Below are 13,732 nucleotides of genomic sequence, written 5' to 3'. Positions count from 1 at the left end.
TTTGGGTTTTTGTTAGCTCTCTGGTAGTCTGTCTGTATCGTGCTTTGTTCTAAAATACATGTTGTCTTCGTAACCTCACAAAGCGCCCTCGTCTGATTAACTGGCGACTGTGGCTAGCCCCACTCGCCACCGAACACACCCTACTCAAGAACCTGCAGAGGGGGTTTTCCTTCCCTCCTCACAAAATTGGCGTCCACGGCAGGACGAGGGCGTTTGCGCATTGAGAGGTTACGGTGCAACAGCTATCCCTGCACCTGTGTACGATGAACGTGCAGGAGTTAGTTGCCACCGGGGAGCGTCTTGGGTTGCGTGGGGCGGAGTTGCGTGCGTGGGTTGACGATGCTCTAGCGAAGGCGCGAGATGAGAGGGCGGCAGAGCGAGAGGCTACACGATTGCGACTCGAGCAGGAAGAAAAGAACCTGCAGCTAAGACTCAGGTTGGCAGAAACTGGGGAGACTAGAAGCTCTGGGGCGACTGCTGGTGACGCGCATTCTGCGGACAGCCCTGTCTTCAATGTCAATCCACACAACTTCATTCCCGTCTTCAATGAAGCTCGTGATGATTTGGACGCTTATCTGAAGCGCTTTGAACAAGTGGCGAACGGACAGCGTTGGCCGAAAGAGAAATGGGCCACAGCGCTCAGTTTGTGTCTAGCTGGAGAAGCTTTGAAGGTCTTCGGACGGCTGTCTCCTGACGAGTCCGTCGATTATGACAAGACTAAACTGGCGCTACTGCAACGTTTCTGTTTCACGGCTGAAGGCTACAGGGAAAGGTTCCGGCAGAGCAAGCCGCAAGACAGTGAGACGGCGAAGCAATATACGACGAGACTAGAGAGTTTCTTCGACCGCTGGGTGGAGATGGCAGGTACTCCTAAAACCTATGACGGAGTACGAGAGTTAATTGTCTCGGAGCAATTCCTGACCAACTGCCACAGCGCGTTAGCAGTTTTCCTACGGGAAAGGGACTGCACGAAACTCGCGGAAATGACGCAGGCCGCCGATCACTTCCTTGAGGCCCAGCATCAAATCAACCTGCTGCGCTTTAAGGAAACGCAGGACGCTGGGTCGTCAAAGGAGGCGAGGATAATGAAAAACCCAGCCAGAACCCCTCGGTGCTTTTTGTGTGACAAGCTGGGTCACCAAGCCTCAGATTGCCGGTCGAGGCCAAAGCAACCGTACTGTTCGGATTGCCGTCGAGTGGGTCATAACGTCAACTCTTGCCCTGAACGAGCCAACAGGAAGGAGATGATATCGTGCTGTATGTCACCGACAGAACGCCCATGCGTTTCTTCGAAGGACAGCGAGGAGAGTCCGCTTTGTGATCATTCCTGCCCAGAGAGGGGACAAGAAACGAGGGTTGCCCGCGCGGTACAAAAGAACTCCACCCGGCCTCGGCTTCCAGTGCTCGAAGGGGAACTCTTCGGGAAGAAGGTTTCTGTGTTGCGGGACACCGGAAGCAATACACTGGTGGTCCGTAGGTCCCTGGTTACCGATTCGGCGATGACAGGGACAAAAGCTACGGTGCTTCTAGCAAATGGGCAGAGCGTCGAGGTCGAAGAGGCCATTGTGGAAGTACTAACGCCTTATTTCTCCGGAAAGGCTACCGCAAGGTGTATGCACACCCCATTATATGATGTCATTGTGGGAAATATTCCAGGGGCACGCGATGCCTCAGATCCGGATCCCGCGTGGAGGGAAAACGGCAACTTATTATGGGCCGCAGAGACAAGTGGTGACAAGAGGGCCGTACCCTCCACCCAAGTCCTCATGGGGACGAAAGGACCTACAACAAGCAGAAGGAGCCCAGCCGTGGCCTTGAAAGTCATCCAAGTAACCCCGCAGGAGCTTCGGCGGGAACAAGAAAAAGACCCGACTCTACGGATATGTTGGGAGAGGGTTGGAACAACCATAACCGGCACGCGAGCGGGGGTTCACACGTTCTTTGACAAAAACGGACTTCTATGGAGGCAATACGAGATGTCAAGAGACAACGTGTTTCAACTGGTGGTTGTCCCGAAGAAGTTTCGTTCCCAAATACTGAGCTTAGCACACGAGAGTCCAATGTCGGGACACCTGGGAATCAAGAAGACTGTTGGGCGTCTGCTGGAAGCCTTTTATTGGCCCAGGGTACAAGCGCACGTGCACCGGTACGTCCGATCATGCGACGCTTGCCAGAGGACGTTTCCAAAAGGAAGAGGCCCGAAGGCACCACTTGGGTGCATGCCGCTCATTAATGCACCGTTTGAACGAGTAGCGGTCGATATCATTGGTCCCATATCGCCAAAGTCATCAAAAAGCAGCCGACGACGCGCAACGGACCGTGAGACACACCAAGGGATGGGCAAGGAGCCTTCGGTCCGCAGCTACGGATCCCGCCCGGATAAAGTCCCGCCGGCTGGGAAGCCCCCGCAACAGAGAGCCGAAAGATGGGGCCTGTCACCTGAGAAAACTCGCAGCGACGTTGCCTGCTGCAACCCTCCTGGTCGCCGCCCCAACAAGCTACAAGGTAATGCGACCTCTAGACCCAGACGGGGCCCCATCCGCTACAGGGACGGCTCGGCCACGGCTCAGGAGGTCGACAAAAGCGCGAGTTCCACTTCCAACGTGGAAGCCAAATGTGTGCCCCGAGCACGGAACTGGAGGAACGCCCGGCCCGGCAGGCGGGCTCCAGCCACTTCTTGGAGAACGCCCGAAGACGGGTCGTCGTCCCAACAGCAAACGCTCACAGAAATTCACTCGTTTGCACCGAGGAGACAAGGCGCGTTCTCGAAGGCAGACGCTGTCGCTGGAGGGGACGCCGCCTGCGCACCCGGCTACCGTCGGAGGCCCTGGACGTGGCGTGCACCGAAAGCGCCAGCCGACAACTTCTGCCTCGTGAAACCCGGTACTCAGCCATCGAACCGGAATGCTTGGCACTAGTTTGGGCCGTGCAGAAATTTTACATCTTTTTGTACGGAACAACATTTGTGGTCCAGACTGACCATCAGCCCCTGAAGTACCTCGCTAGCGCCAAACACCTTAACACCTTAACAACTCCGGTGGAGTCTAACTCTACAAGAATATTCATTCAGAGTAGAGTATATGTGTAGAGTAGAGTATATGGGGGTTTGTGAGGATGGAAGGAAAACCCCCTCTGCAGGTTCTTGAGTAGGGTGTGTTCGGTGGCGAGTGGGGCTAGCCACAGTCGCCAGTTAATCAGACGAGGGCGCTTTGTGAGGTTACGAAGACAACATGTATTTTAGAACAAAGCACGATACAGACAGACTACCAGAGAGCTAACAAAAACCCAAAAGGAATAACTAGTCTACAAATGCGACATGAAGAAACCAAAACGCTAACTAATCTACAGAAAAGCCTATAAATCTAAACACCAGAAAAGAGCAACAGAAAAGTTCATAAACAGTTCACCGTGACGTGGCGTAGTACTCGGGCGTCGGGGCGTCGCGTTGTGTTGCGCTGAGGGTCGCGTCGGAAGTCTCGCGTGCTGGCCAGTTGCCGATGCAACTCCGTCGCAGCTCTTCCACGAACGGCACTTGCCGGAGCGGTCGTGGCCGGAACCTGGTCACCACCAGGCGCCACGTCAGGGAAGGCCGCGGGCAGCCGGCATCCGGTAGCCGCCGGTAGACGATCTCCAAGCCGTGGTCGTTCAGGACCGGGGCACGACGCAGCGCGTGTGCCTGCCACGGGCCAGGACACTGGGGAATAGGACGCTGGTCAGGGGAGGCCTTGGCGTCAGGTAGATCCCTTTGAGCTTGGGTCCCCGAGACCCGATGAGCTCTCGATCTGCGCCTGGACGCCGCTCTCCTCGAACCGTCCTCTCGGAACTCCTCCACTCGAATGGCCGTCCTTCCTCGTTCCCGTCTGGCCTCGTCACCCCACCGTCGTGGCCGGCTCTCATAGGGCCCTCGCGTTCACCGTCATCGGCTCGTGTGACCTGCCACTTCGTCTTTTTCGGCCATGCCGAAACGAGGACAATCCCTTCACGGGCATGTGTCCGCGACGTCGTCGTCGTCGTCGTCCCCGCCGACTGAGCGCTTCACCTTACATGTGTTCCCCCTTTAGAAAGTTTTTTCTTCCGTGAAAAAAAACTGCACAAGAAGGTGAAGAATCACTGCTGGGTGGTTGGACGGGGTAGACGTAGTTGGCATCACGGTGAACACCATCCCGCACACGGTGAACACAATCACTTACATTCTGTGACTGTCACACACACTCGCGCACTACAAGTCTCCCGTGAGTCACCACACCACTTCACGATTCGCAGTGTCATGTCACCAGTAGGTACAAAAAGAACGTCGTCAAGAACACTTGGCTTGAACCCAACAACACCAACCACTGCACCGTTACCCTAAGATATTACCTCAATTATCTTACTTATCGGCTGGCGGCAACAGGCGACTCATGTAATCCGCTCCTACGTTCTCGGACCCCTTGATGTACTCTACTCTGAATGAATATTCTTGTAGAGTTAGACTCCACCGGAGAACTCGACTGTTAAGGTGTTTGGCGCTAGCGAGGTACTTCAAGGGCTGATGGTCAGTCTGGACAACAAATGTTGTTCCGTACAAAAAGATGTAAAATTTCTCCACGGCCCAAACTAGTGCCAAGCATTCCCGTTCGATGGCTGAGTAGCGGGTTTCACGAGGCAGGAGTTGGCGGCTGGCGTAAGAAACCGGGTGCAGCACTCCGTCATGCTCTTGCATCAGTACAGCACCTAAACAACTTTCCGATGCGTCGGTGCGCAGTACAAATTTCTTCCGGATGTCCGGAGCTCTGACGACAGGTCCAGAAGACAAGGCAGCCTTCAAAATCTCGAAAGCTCGCACCCGTTGAGGGTTCCACTCGGCCTTGTTTTTCTCGGTCTTTCGGGTCATTTCAACCAAAGGCTGTGCCTTTTCAGCGTAACGTGGGATGAGGTCTCGGTAATATCCGGCAAGTCCCAAAAACGAGCGTACTTGCTTCTTGGTTTCTGGTCTCGGCGACTCAATGAGTTTCGTGACCACACCTTCCACAGGTTGTATTTTGCCTTCTCCCAAACGATGTCCGAGGAAAGTCACGGAAGTGGCGCCCAATTCACACTTTTGTGGCTTAACTGTCAAGCCAGCAGACCGAATCCGTCCGAAAAGTTCCCGGAGAGTCGCGAGATGCTCCTCCCAGTTATTCGTGGCGACCAGGACATCATCGATGTAGTGAACAACGTTATCCATGCCCTGCAATAACAGTCTCATGAGGCGTGTGAAAACCGCCGACGCAGTCTTGATGCCGAAAGGCATGTACTTAAACTGGTAGTGCCCAGAATGCGTTGAGAAAGCAGTCTTTGACCGTGAAGCCTCGTCCAAAGGCACCTGCCAGTACCCTTTGGTCAGGTCAAACTTCGAGAAAAAAACCTTTGTCCCGACCTCCGCAAATATAATGTCTGTTCTTGGGATAGGTTCCGCATCTGCCACCAGGATGTCATTGATGCGGCGGAAATCTATGCAAACTCGATAACTGTTATCCGGTTTCTTCACCGGAACTAGCGGGGAGTTGTACGGCGATTTGGAGGCTTCAATAATGTCGAGTTTCAGCATGTCTTTTACCTCTTTGTCCACAATTTCTTGCACCTTGAACGGTAGAGGATATTGCGGTGTGTTGATGGGTTTTTCCGTGGTTAATTCCAATTGGCACTCCAAGAGATTAGTCTTTCCTGGAAGCTCTGAGAATATATCCTGAAAATCTTGTAAGAGGTCATGCAATTGTCTCCTCTGGTCGTGATCCAGACTATCCGAAAGTTTAACGGACTCGACTCCACAGTGGTCAGGAGCGCTGTAGTCAGGAAACCGGGATTCTGATTCTGCTTCCTCCACCACGATGAATGATGAGGTCTGCAACGCGATCTCCGGTTTTCGCTCTTCATAACGTTTGAGCATGTTGATGTGAAATAGCTTTTTGGAGTGTCCAAGGTCGAGCCAGTAGTCAAAAGAATTTTTCTTTCCACAGACCCTGAATGGCCCCTTCCAGTGCATCAGTAGTTTGTTGTGAGTCGTTGGGAGCAGAATCAAAGCTTGATCACCGATCTTGAGTTCTCGTGCTTTAGACCGTCGATCATACCACCTCTTCTGGGACCCCCGGGCTTGGAGCAAGTTTTGTCGAGCCGACTCCAGCGTCTTCTCAAGCCGTTCGCGGAGGTCTAACAGGTAGCCATATGTGGTTTTCGACTCTTCGTCGAGCTTCTCTCCAGTCCACAATTCCTGAAGGATAGTTAATGGTCCTCGCACCTGCCGTCCGTAGATGAGCTCAAATGGGGAAAACCCTGTGCTGGACTGGGGCGCCTCCCGGTAGGCAAACAGGAGCGGTGCCAAGTAACGATCCCATGCCTTAGGTTGCTCTTGGACCAATTTCCGCAGCATCTGCTTCAAAGTGCCGTTGAACTTTTCAACCAAACCATTGCTCATGGGGTGGTACGGCACACGGTGAACACCCGTGTTGCTACCCGCACCCGGTGTTCGTGGCGACCAGGACATCATCGATGTAGTGAACAACGTTATCCATGCCCTGCAAGGTCACACAGGTGAAATGAGTACCCGCACACGGTGAACACAATCACTTACATTCTGTGACTGTCACAAAGCCTTAGCTCGGCCCCTGCCCGACAAAATTTAATAAAATTAACCTGAAACCATCGGACTGTCTTCAAATATCAGCCCCCGTCCGACAGACGGACTCATGCTTATATATAAGCATGAGTCCGAAAACATTTCGTGTTTTCAACCTGACAACGTAACATAGAGCGATCGAGTATATTGGATTTCCAATTTTAAAAACTGGACCGAGTTAATATATATCCGGACACAGAAAAGGAATGTCGGGAATATCGGCGAAATATATTTTCATCGAAGCTGCAGTGACTTCACACTTCGATTTTTTTTCATTTAACCTCATTCAATGAGCAAACTTGTTGGTATAAACAATCACGAATTTGCGCGAACGACTGCCGGGCTTCAGACACTGCGTGCATGCGCCCGGGCAAGCACGGCCCGAAGAAAATTCCTTGAAGGCCGAGCCCCGCCCGGGCCCAAGAAAATGCGTGCCACCTAGCCCGGGCACTTGCAGTGCACTAATCGACACAACACACACGATATGTTTTTAATAACTTCACTCAAGCGAAAAGCATCAATATTCGCACCTGTAGTTCTCGGAAAAGCACCATACCGCACACAATTTATAGCGCGATAATTTTAAAACTGTACAGTTCATTGGTACGCTGGCTATTCATTAACATAACACAATTACCATATTACAAATTCACAAGTTCATAAAAAGTGCTGCCCTCGTCTTGCGGACGTCAGATATTATAAAGCAGTTAGGAATTCAACAAACAAAAGCAGGCTAAAACAAATCGCAAATATAAAATATTTATATCAATCACATAAATGTATTATTGATACAGTCCCATAACACGCTATTGCACTATCCTTTCAAACTGCATGGGCCATGGGCCTTCGGAAATAAGAGGCCACCGCAAGCATATGCCCTCTCCAAATTACAAACAAAAGAAAGAACCAAGAACATTTAAAGATCAGCGTAGTGCCGTCTAGGCTGCTCTTGCAATTGCACACACAAAACTGTCATTTGCAGCGGCTTAAGAAACATCAAAACGGAGCGTGAATCACTCAACAGCAGCATAGCGCAACGCGCGCCGCCTCGGGATCTCCTCGGGCGGGGCACACCAGCGCCACGCGCGGCGGTTAACATGTTCGGCTTCAAGGGCGCTGTGGGGAGATGGCGCCGCTTTTTCCACTACCCAAGTATTCTAGTTCACCATACCTAAAACATAGTAATCACAACCCTGGCTAGTATGCACGTTGGGCGATAAAACAGAAGTAGAGGCAGCGCTGCAATAACACAGCGGCGTTGTTTTGCGGTGTCTTTTGTCGACGGCACCATGCCTTGCTAGCTTGCGCGATAGGCAGCCGCACTACCCGTTTAACGCCACAGCGAGAGCGCGATAAAGCTGCTGGTGAGTGGGCTCTATTTAATCTGTTTTCCCGGCTCAGTTATTGTTTGAAGTTTGGGGTTACATTGGCGTGCTTTATACTAACATAGCTGTCATGTGTCAGGGCACCCCCCGAGAGGGGATGCGTCAAGATCCCCCCAAAAGGGGAAAAAAGAACAAAAGAATGGAAATTTGAAGTGCGCGCCAGGAGCGCACCAATGAGCGAACGCCAGCGCCTAAACTCCGAGGAATCATGGTCAAATATGGCAGCGCGCTGATCAACCAATTAGAGAACGCCGCGCAGGAGACCAGTGGCGTGATGACCATATATGGGCAAGAAAAGGCAAGGAGCCCATGAGAGTGTGCCACGAGAGAGCCCAGAGGGGTTAAAAGCGGAGCGCACAAAGAGAAGCGGGAGGCAAGAAACTGAGAGACAAGAAACCAGGAGGCGGTAGGAGAACGTGCGCTTCAAGGAACGAGCCAGGGGGACGCAGCCAGGCCATCGACCATGCCAACCGAGCCTGGGCGGGAGCGGGCCGACTTCGCATCGGCGCCCTCATCCTAGGTGCACCACGAACCTGTGTCTTCGTGGCCCCAGCGGCATAGGTCGGGCACCAGCGGCCAACGTCTACGCTCCGTCGACCTTCGTTTCGACGACTCCGAAATGCTACCTTTGTGCCGAGCCTACCTGGGAACTCCAGCGGCAGCGGCTACCAGGGGGTAGCCACCGAGGAAACCTCAGGACGCGCGGATCCCACGCCGTCCAAGGAACGGCCGCGCGCACCGAGCGCCGGCACCAAGGACCTCCAGCGGCAGCGGCTACCAGGGGGTAGCCACCAAGGGAACCAATCGGGACGCGCGGTGCCCACGCCGTCCAAGGAGTGACCGCGCGCATCGAACGCCGGCACCGAAGCGAGACGGGGACGGCTACCACCGAGTCGGGGCCACGCAACGGGTGCGACACGTCAGCGCCGACGACAGTGGGGTAGGCCAGTTCATTAGGGACATCGTTATAGGACACAACTTAGGAGTTGTGGTAGGAAAGACTTTAACTAGGACTTGATGTAATGAGTGGATATTGCCGCGAACCATGTATGGGTTTGTTTATTTATTGTTTGTTTTTACTGCCCGCCACGCCCGGCTCTGTTATCTGTGTCCCAAGCGAAGCGCGTATTTCATTCTTTATTTTTATGCCGCACGGGCAATCTCATTCAGATAAGCAGGATGTTTCGCCCGGACGTCACTAGCCCAGAATAATCTTCTTTGATCTACCATGTTGTGGATGTAAATCGACGGTTCGAGAAACACTCGCGCCGAAAGATAAAAGCCTGCAGAGCAGACGCAGCGGCATTCGAATCGCCGACGCTCGCTTGAGCTCGTCACTTTGTTGACTGCTGCTTCGCCGCCTGTGTATTCTTTGAGTTGTTAGGGGAGCACAAGTTCGCTCCAATAAACTTGTTTCCCTTGAAGACGACTGCGTCGTCTTTGACTTCGTGACATCTGGTGGAGGTGCTGGGTACGCACCCTTAATGCTTCCAACAACCTCTGGAAGCCTCCAAGCCAGTCCATCTAGAGCAAGCCGCCGACTGCAAGGTCTCACACCGGAGTTTGGTCTCCTGCCAGACGGACCCAAAAGAATGACCCCTGCAACCACCACCATGGTGCAAGAAACAACGTCACCAATCGTCCTGCAGCAGCCCCGAGAACAGCCATCATTCCGAGGAGCCCCCCGCAGAAGACCCAGAAGAATGGTTGGAGAAACTGGAGCGCGTCCGGATCTTCAACAGGTGGGACGACGAAGAAACATTCCGGCATGTTTTCGTTTACTTGGAAGATTCAGCGCGAACTTGGTTTGAGAACCATGAGAGCTCTTTAAACAACTGGTCTCAATTCAAAAGCGAGTTCCTGAAAACATTCGCCACCGTCGTGCGGGAAGAACGACCGCACTTTTGCTGGAAACGCCCACTCAACACCCCAACAAAGGGGTCGTAATCTTTGTTGAGGAGATGAGGAGATTGTTTCGCCATGTGGACCCGGGAATGACTGAAGAAACGAAACTGAGGTTTTTGATGCGAGATGTAAAGCAAGAGCTTTTTGCCTGCCTTGTCCACAACCACCCCAAGACGGTAACCGAATTTGCGTCTGAAGCCGCCGCGATGGAGAAGATGCTCGAAATTCGAACGAGGCAGTACGACCGCCCTGTCAACGCGCTGTTCTCAGAGACCATCGGTGCCGGAACTGTAAGCTCAGATACATTGCGCGAGACCATCCGAGCAGTGGTCAGACAGGAGCTCCGGAAGCTTTTGCCAACGACGCTGCAACCTCCAGCAGCTGCCCCGACTGACGCCATCCGAGAAGAGGTTCAACAGACGCTGGGGACTTCTACACCATCCGAAGCACTCCATGAGCCACAAGCTATGACCTACTCCGCAGCTGTTCGTCGACCCCACCCCGCTCCGACCCGTCGTCAAGAAGCCCCACTGTCGCCCGCACGACCCCCTGCAGCCCAAAACCAGACGCCGAGGAAGACGGACGTATGGCGAACCCCCGATAATCGTCCGCTGTGCTACCACTGCGGAGAGGCCGACCACATTACCATCGCTGTCCCTACAAGAGGCTCGGTTTGCGAGGGTTCTCCGTCGACGCCCCACGCCCCCGACCCGGCCAGCGCCCTACTGAGATCAAAGAATACCTCTCCAACACCAACCGAGGACCAGCCCACTTCAACCGTTCACCATCGCCCTACCCGTGCACTGTAAAAAAAAATTCTGTAAATTTACACATTTTTTCCATGCAATGTTTGTTGCCGAGCAGAAATTCTCTGTGATGGTTAGTAAACAGAAACCTGTTAACAGAAAAAACACAAATTTTCTGTTATTTCCTCGTCTTGACCAATAACAGGCGTGAAAGCATTAAAATATTCGACCATTAATTTGCATAAAGTAGAATAAAATATGAATAATTTTTTTAAAGTTTTACAAGAATTTACTGAACCATCAACAGCGCCCGGCCGACTGCATTTTGTTTCGCTCCTGCAATTTTGAATGCGGGCGTTTGCAAATGGCCGCCATGTAGGTACCAGCACAACGATACAGCGGCGGGATTTTTGTAGCATAAGCTACACTGGCCGAGGTTGAGCAGTTTCGCGTGGGCCGTGAAGGGCCGTTCTGCGCAAGCGCGAGGAGCATTGGATTGATTTGGATCGGATCGAAACGGATTGAATTGGCTTGGATTGAATAGGATTGGATAGAATTGTGTTGGATCGAAATCCAATCCAATTTGAAGTACGGGTGGGTAGAGAATGGGGTCTGCACATTCGCCGGTCTGCGCATTCTAGAGGAGTGACGTCATAGCCGCGGCAGACGCACTGGCGCCGGCGCGTGCCTCGCTGTGCGTCTCGGTTGCGCAGTAGCCAAGCCTGACGCTGCGCCGGAGCCGCTTGATAGCCGTTTCGCGTGGCTCCTGGATAGCCGTGCTGCGCATGCGCGAGGAGCAATGACTGGACTGGACTGGATTGGCTTGAATTGGATTGGAAGTCGATGTAGCAGCAGTAAGCATGATAATCAGCTAATCCTAGACAATCAGGAAACCTAAGAATAACCACCTGAAACTCAGCTCACGCTAGGTATATCCTGGCATAGCCGAGCTAAGCCACTGCTAATTTTTCTTCAATTTTTCATCTTCCAAGGGTGAGTACTAAATTTTAACTATATCGCGTGGAGGATATATTTCGTGCCTGCGCCGTTGTTTGTTCGCTTTCTGGATGGAAATAGTTTGCTATGAAGCGCTCGCCTCGTCGCGGAACGATACGTCGCCTCGCGCGAAAAGCGTTTTGTGCCGTGCCTCGATTGTGCCTCGCCTTAACATGAGTTTTTTTTATGAAGAATGTTATCCGAACGACGTGGCCGCCGACGTGCTCTTCTTTTCCTCTCTATTTACCCGCTGATGACCGCGAATCAACACCGCCTCGCGCGTTGTCTGTGGTTATACATAGGCAGTGTCTAGCGTGAGTTGCTAGAAGTTCCGTCCAGACTGAATGAAATTCGGCTGATCAGGTGCCTTTGTCCGCCGTGGAGTTTATTTAGTATAGGGTTTACATCTCAGCTTACGGATGTTCTAAGGAGTGGTTCGAGTCTCCAAGCTTTCCTCTTTCTTTATTTTTTTTTCCGTGGCCGTGGATGGCCTTTTGTAATAGCTGTGGCTATACTTCGCGCCCCGCATGCGGAGATCGCTACTGGAAAAAGGTCCAATGGATTTTTTTTTTCAGTAGCGATATGCACATGCAGGGGCTGCCGGTCCGCCATTCTCGGCAGTAGCCTCGCGCGAAATAAAACAAAAAAAAAAGTTCCTTCGTTTTTGCAGCCGCCGCTTTCCATATGGGCGATTTGCCGTGCAAGCCGGGTGAACTTCTCAAGCGTTGTAGTCCCACACAAGGGCCGAGCGCCAGGCCGGGGAGTCACTTGTACCTATTTTACCGGTAGGTGCCCGGCGCCACCAAAGCACGCGAATGCACATGGTGCCTTCCACAGCCACGGTGGACGCTCAACTCGCAACCGCCTGTGGCAGGACTTGCCGGCAGACTCTTTCACCCCCGGCAATGGCGCAACGCGGCATGATGGCCTTGGGCCCCGCCCGCCACATGGCAAAGGGTCAGGGGCCCCTCGCAAAGGTAAAGGCAGCTTTCCAGACTTGGATTCCCTTTTCAAGGGTCCGCACTCGACCAGGGATGCCTGTACCCATTGAAGAAACCGGTGGGTGCCCAGCGGTACCAGGATTCAAACGCAGTACCTCCCGCATACAAGGCGAGTGTTGTACCTCTGAGCCATCGCTGCGGTGCAAAAGTTACGACCCCTTCCACCGGGCATTTCCAGACGAAGTCGGGTAACTTCCCAAGCACGAGATCCCCTGTGCAGGGGGTGCTTGTACCAATTTTTACTGGTTGGTGCCCAGCGGTACCGAAGTACCCCCCACATTCTCGTACCCCATGGTACAAACCGACGTGTGGAACGGTTTCCAGTACACTGGATCCCCCGTACGGGGGGCGCCTGTCCCCATTTTTATTCTGGTGGGTGACCAGCGTCTTCAGAGGAACCTACCACGTCTGCCGCAGTGGTAGTGCCCCCTCAGCTTGCTGCTTGGGGAGCAGGGGCTACACGTTTTTATTTTCTTTACGTTGGATAGAGCGAGTCAATTCCATTTTGCGTTTTTTGCTGCGTACCATTGCATATGACTTGTGTATGGAGAAAGATGACAATGTATTCAAAACCTTGATGTTGCCCGATTTTACCTCGCTCCTAAATGAAACCGTTATCTTAAAACATTTTTGGATTAATACATTCAAAACGTGTTACACTCCTGCTCGGTCCCTGAGACCGAAGCAACGTTACGCAATTCCTCGTTGTTCCACAAGGTACGGGAAAAGAACACGCCGTTATTATGTGCCAGCTATATTTAACACTTTGCCATCTGACTTTTTTGCGCATGCTTCGAAATATAAACTGAAAAAGGCTTTAAGGCGCATGCGCTAGTGCTTTCCAGAGATTTCGGGAATACCGCATGGTTATCTGTTCTTGGTTGGTACTGCGTACTGTAACATGTATAATTTTTTTTTATTAACGCTTGTCGCCTGCCAGGCTCTGCCTGACAAGCCCGTTGCGGCTTAGGTAGGCCTGATTATGTACATGACTTCTGTTTGACTAATAAATATTATTATTATTATTATTATTATTATTTTCTGTTTTTGGAAAGTTCGCAGTGA

The sequence above is a fragment of the Haemaphysalis longicornis genome, unplaced genomic scaffold, assembly GCF_048455015.1.
Source record: "Haemaphysalis longicornis isolate Haplotype H1 unplaced genomic scaffold, Haemaphysalis longicornis Haplotype H1 scaffold_1, whole genome shotgun sequence".
NCBI classification, from domain to species: Eukaryota; Metazoa; Arthropoda; class Arachnida; order Ixodida; family Ixodidae; genus Haemaphysalis; species Haemaphysalis longicornis.
Note: the sequence above shows the minus strand (reverse complement) of the source record.